The sequence below is a fragment of the Drosophila albomicans genome, chromosome X (genome assembly GCF_009650485.2).
Source record: "Drosophila albomicans strain 15112-1751.03 chromosome X, ASM965048v2, whole genome shotgun sequence".
NCBI classification, from domain to species: Eukaryota; Metazoa; Arthropoda; class Insecta; order Diptera; family Drosophilidae; genus Drosophila; species Drosophila albomicans.
This window is the reverse complement of record NC_047627.2, coordinates 1,442,802-1,457,536: the sequence shown is the minus strand read 5'-3', so window position 1 is coordinate 1,457,536 and position 14,735 is coordinate 1,442,802. Positions and strand designations below refer to the sequence as shown.

Here is a 14,735-nt window from a genome sequence, read left to right as displayed (position 1 = left end):
AAGCAGACACTGCACAGCCAGCCCCTCGCTCTTACCCCTCTCTTCCCTCTGTCTTGCTTCGCTCCTTTGCAGTCGCATAATCATATAGAACCAAATGAATTGAGACGCGCCACAGAGTTATAAATATTGTCGCCTGGTTGGGGCGTTAGTCGCATCTCAGTTCCTTGCATTCTCTTTCTCTTTCTGTTTCCCACTCCCTATCTCTCCCTCTTCTCCCTCTGTGCCTGTCTGTCTGTGTGGGCGTCACGCTTCATGCAGGCCCACTTGCATGCCACAAAATCGAAGCATACACCAACTTACAAGGCCCACAAATTGAATCGCAATTTCTGTTTTGCTAAATACCAAAAGTTGTGCCTGCATATTTTGCAATCGATCTTATGTGATGTGGAATCATTTCTAAAGTTCTCTTTTCACTTTAAATCTAACTCTCGATCATCAATGGAACAATGCTACATCGCTACTCATTATCACTGTACCAAATTAAATGAAAGATACTAAAATACACCGAAGGTTAACTTTGGTATAAAGCAGAAATATACCAGATTGTTAAGCAAAGCAAACACCCGACTACCGAAAGTCTGTCTTTTGCAATCGATCTTATGTGATGTGGAAAAATTTCTAAAGTTCTCTTTTCACTTTAAATCTAACTCTCGATCACCAATGCAAAATTAAAACACGAAAGCTACATCGCTACTCATTTTTACTGTACCAAAGATACTAAAATACACTGAAGGTTTACTTTGGTATATGAACATAGTACAAAATATATCAGATTGTTAAGCAAAGCAAAGACCTGACTTGCTTTTAAGTGATCTTGAATTATTAAAGACTCAAACATTTGACTTGTAATTTAGCTCTTGATCACCTTACAATATACCAAATTAATATATCCAAAAATATTAAAATATACTAAATGCTATAATTGACATAGTATTTATAATTTATACTAAGACCGACTACCGAAAGTCGTTCCTGCATGTGGAATAAATATTTATTTCTCTTTTGATTTTAAATGTGGCTCTCAATTGCCAATGGAAAATTCAAGCAAGAAACTAAATTAATATATCACAAAAATATTAAAATATGCTATATTTGGTATTTTTATATAGTACGAAATATACTAGATTGATTGTAAAGCAAAGCAACTAAGTTTCGACTGCAGCATACAAAATAATTTTGTTAAATCACTTCTACAATTATTATGTGATCGCAACCAGATGTTAGTTATTATTGTTTAAACCAGAAATAGCGAATGTTTGCATTTTGCCAACAACTTTTTATTTCTCTCTTCAAACTTTGAATATAGAAAATTGTAAATTTATAAAATCATCTTAATCGCTTATAAAATTCATTTATAGTGATCGCATTTTCAAACTTATTCTTTTTACTTTCATTTGAAGCTGTTGATTAGCCAATAAGCTTATAATATAGTATTTAACAAAACTATAAACAAACATGAAAATAAATATATGAATTGCTTTTATTCTTAGTAAAGCTGAATAAATTCAAAATTAAACAATAAAAGTTAAACTAATTGCAATAAGTCGACAAATTGTAGTTTGATTCTTAGCAAAAGAAATTCACTTCTATATTAATTTTTTCCTATTCCTAAATTTCTATTATATTGTATTCCTATTATTACGATCTAAATTTTATAAATGATGCTAATCACAAACAATTGAGTTTTCTAGTTTTAATATGGTTTTTCTTTTTATGTTCAACTACTTTATGTTTTATGCAAATAATTATTAAATTGTTTTTATCTCTATTTCCACAGATATCGGAACTCTTTTTGAAAGGTAAGAGAAGCTAAGCCTTTATCATTTTTATATTTCACATAGTTCACATGGTTTATTGCTATATAAAATAATAATAATTACAAATTATTTTATGTCAATAAAATAAATACTATCTCAGATCAAAAACTGCATGTAATATTCCTGTACTTTCGACTTACCATATTTTCGGATGACAACTAATAAAGTCATAAAGATTTGTTTTTGAAGATCCGGAGTCGATTTATGAGCACCAACCGACCTCCGCGTGGATTTTATGGCTTTTCCTGTCACAGAAAGAACTCTTCAGCTACCGCGTTGCATAAGACTCAGACTTTAGACTTGGACTAGTAGTTATTGTAGTTGGTTGGGTATAGATAGGATCTCTGTGCCTCCGGGTGTAATTGAAACCTTTGCTACGTCGTCGGCTTTATGACGATCGTAAAACTATGGCCTTCGGCTACTGTCCGATTGTTGGGAATTCTTAAGAGGTGCTACCTGAATGGTTCGGGCGGCTGTTTAATTGCCATTTTGTGAACTTCTTCGATTTGCCGGTCCATTCAGTGAAATGCAGTTCAGTTCGGTCATTGATGTTTATCGGTTTATCGGTGAAAGTTTTACGACTTGTCGTTACGCTCGTTATGCCAGCCAAGCCCTCAAGTTTTACGGCTCTTTTTCGCCAGTTATCGAGTTTCGGAATCGCTCATTCACCTGACTTGGGCGTGAGAGCCGAATCCAAAGTGCGCGGGAAACCAATCGAATCCTATAAAAATATAGACATCAAAATATGTTGTCGCAACTTAAGGAGGAGGAATTTGCCGAAAGAGTTTTGTTAATCCTGAAGTTCCATCATTTTTATTACGAAAGGAAAGCATCTTATTTTTAACTCAAAGAAGACTTGTTATTATTCTCTGATTATTAAAATAGTTATCTCATTATTTAAGATAATATGATATCATAATAGTTATTTAATAAAACCGAACCATTGAGCTAATATTCTTTCAAAATAAATAAGAAATACCAAAATATAACGAAGGTTATAAGTAAAACTTATTTTTAACTAAAAAGATTAGTTCTTTAACAATTGATAGAAAAGGTGAACAACATTATCGCAATTAATCTTCTTAAAAAATCCAGATTTAGATTTCTTATATAATTTTAGTTGGTTTATGATTTGTTTTTATAAATAATATAATAAAATTAAAAAAAAGGCGGTTTATATTTTATTAACTTAATAAAGTTAGTTGAATATTTTTATTTGAAGATAGCTTTTTCAAATAATAATTCCTTCTAACGCATTTTTATATAGAATCATTTCATTGTACGGCAAAAATCGGCTGATGCACTTGATTTTTAGTTTCTTTGGTTGATAATATATGATAATATAGTGAATTTTATACTTTCGGAACATATTAAGAATAATACCGGACTGTTTAGGGCAGCTGGACTATAGCTTTCTTGTTTTTTTTGACTCATCTTAAAGTACTATATGGAATCTTTTAAATGTATCCTATCCCTAGTAGATTATTTAAATACTGTTTTTATGTTTGCACATTTCACCTCTTATTAATCGAGTCCTCATGGGCTTTATGCATTACTCCATTCACGATTTCAGGGTGAGCATTAAGTCGAACCTGCTGTGCTCTTAACTCTAACTCTTAGTCCTTACTTCCTTTCTTTTTCTTGTGGGCAGCTACTTAGCCCAACTTCTTTGGTTGCATCCTTGGCAGAGCTTAAATCGTTAATCTATTGTCATCCCCAGTTCAAAAGGAATTGGCAGGCAAACGGTTTTCAATAGTTGGCATCCAATTTGGATTTTTATTGCTTCCTGTCGCTCGCCAGCTTCCTGTGCGACAAACCTCGTTCCTGTATTGTTCCCCCCTCGCTCCACCGAACCCGATTCCCCCGCGATTGTATGTCAGTGCATTGGGTTGGACTCCTCTTCACTCCTCTCCACTCATCTGCTCTCTTTTCTTTCGTTTTTTATTATATTTTTTGTGCACTGCACTCGCATTTCAAAAGCGGGCGACTTAATCGAGCAAAATAAACCGTTTTCATATGCTCGAATTGAGGCAAACACGTCGCATTACACGGTGACAGAGGCGTGTTAGACAGCAAGGGCAGGAGAGGGGGGGCGTGCTCTCCTGGGGGAATTACGTTCAGCATTTAACCAGAGGCCGGTTCAGGCTCCTCATCATCGTCATCGTCATCATCATCATCATCGTCAGCTTTGTTGTTATGTGCTGCTTTCTTCGCCTTTATTGCGTGTGCCGAAATGCGCGAAATCTCTCAAGTCTTTTCTTCTTCAGCTTCTTTGTTGTTGTTGTTCTTGCTGTTGTTGTTGTTATTGTGGTGGTGGTGTGTGAGGAGCCTTTGTCAAAGGATTATCGCTTGGCATATTTTGTTGTTGCTGGCTGGCAGGATGAGCAGAGGCAACAGCTGAGCCTTGGCTTGCTCTGCTTTTGCTCTGCTAATGAGCTGTGCATTGTGGATCGTTTTTCTCTCTCTCTCTCTGCGTCTCTCTTTCGTGATGACTTTGACAGTGTGCAATATGCGTTGATTTTTTATGGCCTTCAATTTGAAGCTGGGTTGAAATGGAGTCAAAGTCGAAGTCGCAGTTGGAGTCGAACATCTTCCTCTCTCTCTCTCTTTCGTTCTCTCTCTTCGTTGGACTCTCTTTTGGGCTTGCGCTGGTTCGGCTTCGTTTGGCGTGTTGATCTCAAAATGCAGATAATAATTATTTCAATATGTGTGACTGAGTTTGGCTGACGGACTGGCAGCAGCAACAGCAAAAAGGGAAGCAGAGAGTGTGTGTGTGTGTGTGTGTGTGTGTGTGTATGTGTGTATGTGTGTGGTAGGGGGACGCAATGCCAATGGCATCGTTGTGTCTCTTCATGATCGTCATGATCATCATTATTATGCGAATGGATCAAAACCGTGAAGCCGCCAAGCAAATGTCTGCGTCTCAGTTCATTTTTTTGTTTTTGTTTTTGCATGTGCTTCTTTGGGGTTGTTCTTGTGGTTGTTGTTGTTGTTCTTTTCGCTTAATCACTTGTAGAAAGAGAGAGAGCGAGAGCATCGGCTGGCGGCGGTTTTAAGTTGAAAATTGAATTTCTTAGAATTACAAAAACAAAAAACAACTACAGCAATAATATTAACAACAACTGCGAAACCGAAGAGCAATATCAACAAGCGCTCGCAGAGGAGGAAGAATTCAGTGCGTCGTTGGCATGGAAGCAGCAGTTGAAGTTGGAGAGTTGAGAGTTGAGCCAACCACCGCAAAGTTCTTCATCGGCTTCAGTTTTCACTTTTTGGACCAGCGTTTCCCCCATCTTCTACTCCCTCCTGCTCCTCCTCCTCCTCCGCCGCCCACGCAATCAACGACCTCAATGGGCTTCATTTCATTGCATTGCATTAATTTTGCCAATTAAAAAGTAAATAGAGCCTGCATCCTTAGCCACACAAACACACACACACGTACACACGCAGGCACAAGAAAAACAAACATGCATCCGCCCCCAAAGCTTCGCAGCTTCAGCTCTTTTCCCTTTATTATTCCCATTCCATATTCCATTGACTGGAACGCTACTTTTTGGGCGTGCAAAACTTTTCAATACAATTTAATCCAATCTGCACACACACACGCACACACGCACACATACACACATCTGTTTTACAACTTCACATTTAGAGCAGCAGCTTCGTTCGTTGCCTGGGCGCCGCGTATGTCAATCACTTGGAGAGCAAGCGAACGAAGAAGAGACAGAGACAGAGAGAGAGAGAGAGTGTGAAGTCCCGTTAAGAACTCTAGCTGGCAGGCCACACAAATCATTGCAATTGCCAGCGAAAAAGCACGGTGCACAGTGGTACCCAACATAAAATAAAATCTCTTGTATAGTTAAAGCAGAAGACCACACAGTTGACAATAATATTTTGTGAAGTTCGAGACAATTTTGTATATGCATACATATATTATATACAGATTGCATTTGAAATTTAAAGAGGTTTAAGAGTTTCTAACTCTTCTAAAGAATAAAATGATTGAACATTAAATAAAATTTTTTGTTTAGTCAAATCAGAAGATCACTAAGATCGACAGCAAGCATATTTTGTCAAGTTCAAGATAATTTTGTATATTTTTTTATACACAGATTGCATTTGAAATTTAAATAGGCTTTTTTCATTTTAAAAACTCTTTACTAAATAATTGAATGATTGAAAATAAAATGAAATTTCTTGCATAGTCAAAGCAAAAGATCACGCAGATCGATAGCAATATTCGCAAACTAGTTGGTCAAGTTTGAGATAATTGAATTGAAATTAAAAGCGCTTTCGTTTAGCATTCGAGAAACTCTTATAAATACATTAATTATTTTAATTAAAAAATTACATACATTTTTTGAATTGGTAAACACTTCTATTCATTTTTATTATTTTGTTTGAAGAGTTGTTAGTGAATTTTAAAATAATTGAAGCAAAGAAAAGTGTTTATTAAAAAACTAGATATAAGATTGCATAGGATTGCCTTATAAAGGAATTTGTGCAAACAACGAGTGAAGGAAAAGTTAATTTAAACTTACGTTTCTATAAAATATTTCAGTTTCAATAAATTTATTATTGTTAAATTAAGTTAGTCTTTTAATAACATTTACAAATGATATTTGTTATTTTATTTGCCTATTGTAATAATTAGTGTGCAATATTTTAAGAGATTGTAAGCCATCAGCCATAAATGATAACATATTTATTTATATTATGCAAGAAATGTGTACTTTCAAGACTTAGTATCATATATTTCATTGGAGTTTGTTATCAACACGTTTTAATTTTTGTGTGGTTCAGAAATGTGTCAACAATCGTTTAAGGATCTTTATTAATTGCGACTTTAACGAATGTGTTTTGCAGATCTCTGTGAAATTGGTTGCATTATAAATATTAAAAGTAAGGACAACTACTGTGTAGACTTGGCAAGTCTCTGCCTGCAATTTGCCCCACTGTGCGCACACAATTAAAACCGCAAGGCAATAAGAAGATGCGTTGCCAACGTCGTCAACGTTGTTGTCGTTGTTGTAGTCATTATTGGCGGTGTCAATACCTTCACAACGCCCCGCAAATTGCTTATGACACACACACATACACACACACACACACCACCTAAGCGAATGTGTGGGAGAATGAACGAAAGAGAGAGAGAGAGGGGAAAGAGCGCTTACACATGTCCCGTGCCCAGCAGGCCAAAGTGTTTTTGGGGCGTTCATTTTGCCGTTTGCCGTTTGCCGCTTTCTGTTTTCTTTTTCTCTTTCAGCTGTTGTTTTTGTTTTTGTTTTTGTAGTTCTCTTGTTGTCGTTGGCGGCATTGACAAGCTGAACGATTGACGAGCTCAAAACTGACTGACTGACTGACAATCTTCTTGGGCGCCCAGTCGTAGCGTGGCGCAATTGTCTTAGCCGCCCAACTGCGTATCGCATATCGCACCTGATGATGGGATGCGGGATGGGGATGGGGGATGGCCGTTGCTCTGCCACTCCGAGTGTGCCCCATTGTGGGGCGACCAACCATTCGTATAATTGTCGATGCGTTAAGGTAATTGTACACCTTGTACACCACATTCAAGCATAGGCAAAGGCAAAGGCAAGGCCGACCCATTTATACTAGACTGACTATAAAATCCACTTTGCATCTCCGTCTCCGTCTCTGTCTTCGTTGTCGTTGTATCTCTCTATCTGTATCTATTATTTGTATCTGTATCTTTAGTTTTCGGTTTTCGGTTTTGTGGCTTTAGTTGAGCTTCTGTTCAATGCCGCGCATCGTTTTCTAAGTATTGCGTTTGTCGTCGACATATTGACGGCACGCTCTGGCGCCTACAAGTGCCACGCCCCTACCCCCTCCTCCTCCCACTGAGGAAAAAGAGCATTTAAAATGTAGCCAATTTGGAGTTTGGTTTTTGACTTTTAGTCTTTTAGTGTTTGGTCTGATTTGCTAGATTTGATTTCAGGAAATTTCTCTTACACACATGGACGAAAAGACAGGTAGAGAGAGAGAGAGAGAGAGACTCATTCACCTGGCTGAATGGCTCGTTGCATTCGCAAGCACATTCACAATCACTCACACATTCACATTCAGATTCGCATTCAGATTTCGGATTCGCATTTGCCTTTTGTGTGATTTGTTGCATTGTCTGAATGCCGTCCGTTTGTTGATGTCTTTTGTTACAATTGAAAAATTATAGCAATTAAATGCATTCTACATTGGTCTCCCCTCTCCCCTCTCCCCCCTCCCCCCTCTGCAGTTCCCTCTCTTAGCTCTGTTCACGCTTATGGCTGTCAATTGATAGCCAAGGCTCAGATCGTTTAGTTGCGGGCCATGGTATTAAATTCTGTACATCTGCTGTGGGCAGCTTTTGTTAACCCTCTTCTCTCATAGATTTCATTTAGTTAAGGCTAATGATACCCGAGCACTGCATCTTTAACTACACACTCACACACACACACACACATTTGATGTGCTTATTTTAGCTTTTAAACGGAATCAACTTCAATGCAATTTAACTATTTTCGAATATCATCTTACTTATCATTGTTGCTCTTCGTACTTTAGTTAATCTACACATTTCATTTAAGTAAGTTATACAACTAAAAAGAGAATTTCAAAACAATACGAATAGACCTATAAAAGTCCTTATAAAATATTCCCTATTGATTAGCAATAATGAAATATTATTCACTATTCATTGACACGTTGATTTTATATTTATGATTAATAAAGTTTTTATAATAAATCAGATTGTAATATTCGTGGCTTATAAATAAAGTTGCGAAATAATCTTTTAAAAATGTTCAAAATTTGGAATTTCGCAAATATTTTATAAATTAATCCAGTATAATACTGACTAAATTTGTTATTCTAAAATGTAATACACTAAATAAAGATTAATGCAATATGAATATTAAATCATTTAAAAGTTATTGAATTGTATTCATTAAAAAACGATTTGCAAAAATTGTTTAAAATATTGCAATGGCCCAAATATTATTGATCGATTTATAGATTGAAGAGCGAGATATTTGTTATCATGAGGATGATCGCTGCAGTTGAATGCGGCATTGTCAGAAGAGGCACAAAATATCGCATCGTACTTACATATATGCTGAAGATATAACATATATGTATATATATTGTATATATCAGGCAAGTCAAGGGTTTCTTTATTGCTGTTGCTGTTTGTAGTCTTATGCCTGTTTCGAATTATTTTTATATGCAGTCATCAACAGCTCATATATATTTTTATTGCCAACGCGCTCAGTGAGATATGCATCTGAAACAGAAACGAGTAAAAAACCGAACCGCACAAAAAAAAAAAAAAAAAGGAACAGCAAGCGCAGCGGCTGCTGTTAAAGATGATCGCAATAATGATGTTGCAGATGATAATAATGACAATGATGATGATGATGATGATTGTGACTACTTCTACGTACAGATTTCCAATAAAAATTCTGTCTGTCTCTCGAGTTGCGATGCGATGCGATGCGATGAGTTAAGTTGAGTTTTGAGTTAAGTCTGAGTTGAGTCTGAGCTCAGTATTTCATCTGTGTGTGAGCGAGATTTACACGGTTGATATAAGAAATACACAAAAATAACAATAAAGCCAGGCAAATGGCAGCAGCAGCAACAAATGTTATGTGTATTAAAAACAAAATACAAAAAAAGGCAACAATGTGTGCCTTCGGTTGTCGATGGCCACAGCAGTTAGTCACTCTCAATCTCCCTCTCTCTCTTTCTCTCACTCTGTCCCTCTCTCTCTGATGCTCGCTCTCTTTCTCACAGAACCCCCGCACCCTGTTGAGGCTACCTTTCTCTGCCCTTTGGCCACATTGGGTGTAAAGATTTATTTCTTTATTTGGCAGCCACTTGGAGTTGACTCTCCACTCCCCGCTCTCCGCTCCCCACTCCTCACCTTGCAATGTGTCTCTCTGTTTTATTACCAGGAAATTTGTATTTAATACGTTTTTTCCGCGTTTCTGTAGCGTTTCGGGTGCTCTCGCGACATTGTCGCCCTAACGCATTACAGTGGTAACGACAGCATTCAAATGAAATATGCTTCTTCTTCTTGTTCTTCTGGTAAACCTGATATTGAACCCCACTGTAGAGAGGAGCCTGCAGTTTATCTGTGCGGCCATCGACACGTGAGACAAGTGGGTCGCTCGCTCGCTCAACTTACAAAATAGTAGTGCCAACTGACTGGTAGCTAAACTTCGTAGAATCGAAATCAATCAGTTCGCAGAAGACCCCAAAGAAACAAACTATGAGTATACTAAAGAGATTCCCTCCTCCTCCTCCTCCTTCTATTAAGTGGCTGTAAAAAGTTAGGAAGTCGAGAATCATTAAACAATGATTAATACTTACAAAGATTTCATTCCGCTGAACTTTAGCTGGAGATACACAAAAACAGATTGAGAGCATTTAGCAGAATTGAAAGTTCGTTTGTAGAAACAAACAGAGTGACGACATTATCGGCAACGTGCTTTAAGTAGCTTTTAAGCTTGCGTGATTAATGGTCGCAGAGCTTTTAGCAGCTTTATAAAAATTATTCTAGATTTCTTTTTGCTTTTTGCAATGAAATGTGGGTTATATATATCAATGGTAATCGATCATGCTTTAAATAGCTTTTAAGCTTGCTAGATTAATTGCCACTGAGCTTTTAGCAGCTTTTTAATAGATTTCGTTTTCATATTAAATGTGAGTAAACGGTTCTAGTTTACTTGAAAGTCAATGGTAAATCGTACATGCTTTAAGCAGCTTTTAAGTTTGCTTGATTAGTTGCTACAGAGCTTTTAGCAGCTTTATAAAAAGTATTATAGATTTCTTTCCGCTTTTTGCAATGAAATATGGTTTAAAGGGTTATAGAAATCAATGGTAATCGATCATGCTTATCTAAGTATATTTTAAGCTTGCTAGATTACTTGGAACAGAGCTTTTAATAGATTTCGTTTTGATATTAAATGTAGATAAAGGTTATATTGTACTTGAAAGTCAATGGTAAATCGTACACGGTTTAAGCAGCTTTTAAGTTTGCTTGATTAGTTGCTACAGAGCTTTTAGCAGCTTTATAAAAAGTATTATAGATTCCTTTTCGCTTTTTGGATAAAAGATTGAATTGTTCTTGAAAGTTAATGTCAAATCGATCATACTTTAAAAAGCTTTATGAACTTCCTTGATTAATTGCTGCGGAGCTTTTAACAGCTTTTGAACAAACTATTGTAAATTTCTCTTCCTTATTGCAATCAAATGTAGGTAAAGGGTTATATTTTACTTGAAAATCAACTTAAATAAAGTTAACTTCAATTTCGATTTGCCATTAAATCGAAGTTGAAGTTAACTTTTACGGCCTTAATCCGTCATTCAGCGAAAAGCACTTAGCTTGTCGTTTGCATTTGCAACGCTTTCAGCTTGAGGGCTTTGAAGCATTTGCCGCCCCCGCGAATGCTATCGAAATGCAGCAGGTCCGTTGATAATTAAAAGGAAAGGGTCAGCTAGAGGGGAAGTAGCGGGGGATGGGGATTGGGAAGGGGAAGGGGAAGGCAGCCCCATCGATCAGTTGAAATTAATAAAATACTCAATAAATGCGCTCGAGAAGAAAGCTCATAAAAACGTGTGCAAACAATCGATCAATCAGCAATTTGACAGGCGCGCAAATCTCTGCAAAAGCGGGACAGACTGACTGGGAGAGTGGTAAAGAGAGAGCGAGAGAGAGAGAGAGAGAGAGAAGGAACTGGCTGACAAGCAGTTGGCCTGCTGTTTGCTACCAATCTTTGAGTCAAACTTCAAAACAATTACACAGCAACATTTCGAAGCAAGGAGAAGCTGAAGCCGAAGCCGAAGCTGAATCTGAATCTGAAGTTGTGCCACTGGCAGAGCGGCATGCAAAAGATACACAGATTGTGAATGCGTATCTTGAAGATACAACAAGGCAGCGAGAGTGGTGAGAGGTGAGAGGGAGAGGGAGAGGGAGAGGGAGAGGGAGAGGGAGAGGGAGAGGAGAAGCAGACAGACAGATAACTGCCACTGTACGTCTGCTGACTGCTGGCTGTTGATTCAAGCGATTAATCGATAACAAATAAAAACATTTCGACAACTACTTCCAAAGAACAATCTCCAGACCAAGACCAAGACTCAGTCTCTGTCTCCCCTCTCTCGCTCTCTCTCTCTCTCGCTCTGTCTTCGCTCTGAGGCTGTCAACAAGTCGACATTGTGTGTATGAGTGGCGTGGTACGCATAAATGCCATGGAAATTTTCTTTTTAATCAATTATGAGTATTAAGCAAAGGGGCAAAACTCTCCTCTGAGCACTAACATCACTTCTTCTGTCCAAAGGGGTACGGGTATTCATTCCGATTCGTACGAGTGCGAGTATGAGTATTCATACGAGTATTTATGTATTTTGTATTTGTATTGGGATTCAGATTCAGATTCGGATTCGGGTTCGGGTTCGGGTGACGCGGCAGAGAGATAAAAATCGCAAAAATTCTTTATTGAATGCTGTAGATGCCAACGCCAGGCGGTCATACACACACACACACACACACACACACTCACACACTCACACACACATGTGTGTGCTGGTGTGTGTGTGTACAAGTGTAATCTGCGTGCCTCTAAGCATGTGAAGTAGCACTTTGTCTGCGCCTCAAGTTGAAGTAGCTGTGGCAGCCACTGGTCGAGGTGCCCTTACCCAAAGTCAGCCTACCTCCTTCATCTCCTCTCTCTCTCTCTCTAGGTTGCTCTACAAGCAACCGATTTTACCACATGCCATCGACTGTGTCTTCAGTTTGAGCCGGCAGCAATAACACTTTGCGGCGCTACCGCCAGAAATATCAGAAACCCAGACTCGAGAAGCTTTCGCCTTAAAATCACATTTATACTTACTGAGGATTGATTTTTACATTTGAAAACAATCGAAATAAGTCTCCAAATAAAGAAGCATCATTTAAAAAACAAAATAAGTAATAGGTATAGAATAGAATATAGAATAGCTATTTAATAGCTATAGAATGGTTTATTTTGATTGTTATAGTAATAACAATAACAACGTTATAATCTAACCTTCGGTATATTTCATTGTTTAATTGTGTATTAATTTGGTATATTTGAAATGTTGTAGTATATCGATATACCAGTTATAAATTTAGGGCATAGTTCAGTATTTCCCGTGTACTTATTTGGTATATTTTATATATTATATGTTATCGATATATGGTATGATATATGGTATTTGTATATGTCGGTATTTTTCTTCTGCAATAATTCGGTATATTTTGAGTGTTTTATTATGTCGATATACCAGATATAACCTTCGGTATATTTAAGCACTTTTTTTTGTGTATTTATGTGGTGTATTTAGTATTTGGCATTCGTCATATTTCAGTATTTTCCCTGTCTATATTTGATAGATATTGATATACCAGTTATAACCTTCGGTATATTTCAGTATTTTTACTTTGCATCAATTTGGTATATTTTGAATATTTTGCACTAGTATGTCGATATTCCAAATGTTTCTTTATTCATTATCAATTATTTTCCCCACACATAATTTCATCTTTAGCTCAGCTTCATTAAGCAGCACATTTGGTCGTATATGCCACACTGTTAATGTATAGTAATAGTATGTCGATATACCAAATGATACTTTTAGTATTTTTTAATAGTATATTAATTTTATTATATATAAAGAATATCTTTGCACTTGTAAGTTTATATACCAAATGTTTCTTTATTGATTATTCATATTCCCCACACATGATTTCATCTTTAGTTCAGCTTCAGTAAAAAGCGAATATGCCACATTTGGTGGCGCGTAGGGTAGCATAATCAAACAAATCATAATCGGTGGATGGGCAACAGTAGACAGTAGCTGAATATGCTTCAAACGGTCGACAGTTTGTCTGTCAAATTGACATTACACGTTGCGTCGGGGGCAGCACAGATGGCGGGGGCAGCAGTGGCAGCAACAGTGGCAGTGGCAGTGGCAGTGGCAAAACGGCAGTGGCAATGTCAAGTGCAGCGACGTCGACGGTGGCGATGGCAGCGCCCAACAAGTTGCATTTACATGACACTTCTGGCAGGCGCAGGTTGAGACTGAGCCGCAGAGATTTCGAGTCAGAGTCGGAGTCGGAGTCAGCATCAGAGTGAGGCTCACAAGGAAGCGAGTTGAGCAGGCGTAGGTTGCACCCGGACTTGCTGCAAGCTGTTGCAAGTTGCACTGACTGATGCGCCGACTGCGACTGCTGTTTGGCTTCTGTTTGCGGCACTGACTCAGCAAATTGCAACTGCTGAAACTGAAGCAGGACGGAGTTGCTGCCTGCAACAGCGGCTTCGATTTTCTGCTTGGCTTCTTCGCCTTCGCCTGTGCAACCTGTTGGCAACTCATTAAATAATGCCGATGACTGGACAAATTTTCAGCTATACTACAAGTATATACATATGCATATGAATATATATTCTCTTTTTCTGCCGCTGTTGCTGCTGTTGCTGCTGCTGTTGCTTAAATGAAAAGTGATTAAACATGCCACAGTCGCAGTTGCAGGGACGAGGCTGAAGCTGAAGCCGAAGCTGAAGCTGAGATTTATAATCCTCGTTGTGCAGTGAAATTGCATTTGGTTTTGCTGGTCAACGTTGGCGTTATAATTCTACTCGACTCACTCCCTTCCTCCATCGCTGCTGTTGCTGCTGATTCCGACTCCGACTCCGAGTCGGACTCTCTGCCAAAGTGACACTTGTAGAGATTTTCTTAATGCGCCAAAGTGCCACTTGTCGTCTGTTGACGCACCTCGTCGTCGTCGTCGTCCTCAGTTCTCAGTCAGCTTCATCCATCCACCTCCTGCGCCTTCTGGGCGGCTGTCCTCGCCGCCAGATCGAACGAAGCCTTTGTGTCTTGCACAAAATTTTGTTAAATCAGCGCTAA

General features: G+C 38.0%; 1 protein-coding gene across 1 annotated transcript in view; it reads left to right on the top strand.

Annotated features, from left to right (window-relative positions):
* LOC117578017 (uncharacterized) overlaps positions 1–14,735 on the top strand; it is a 67,344-nt gene that overhangs the window by 7,491 nt on the left and 45,118 nt on the right. The window contains exon 2 of the mRNA XM_052005739.1: positions 1,778–1,799. The gene's annotated coding sequence lies outside the window, so the exon portion shown is untranslated. The remainder of the gene's footprint in view (positions 1–1,777; positions 1,800–14,735) is intronic.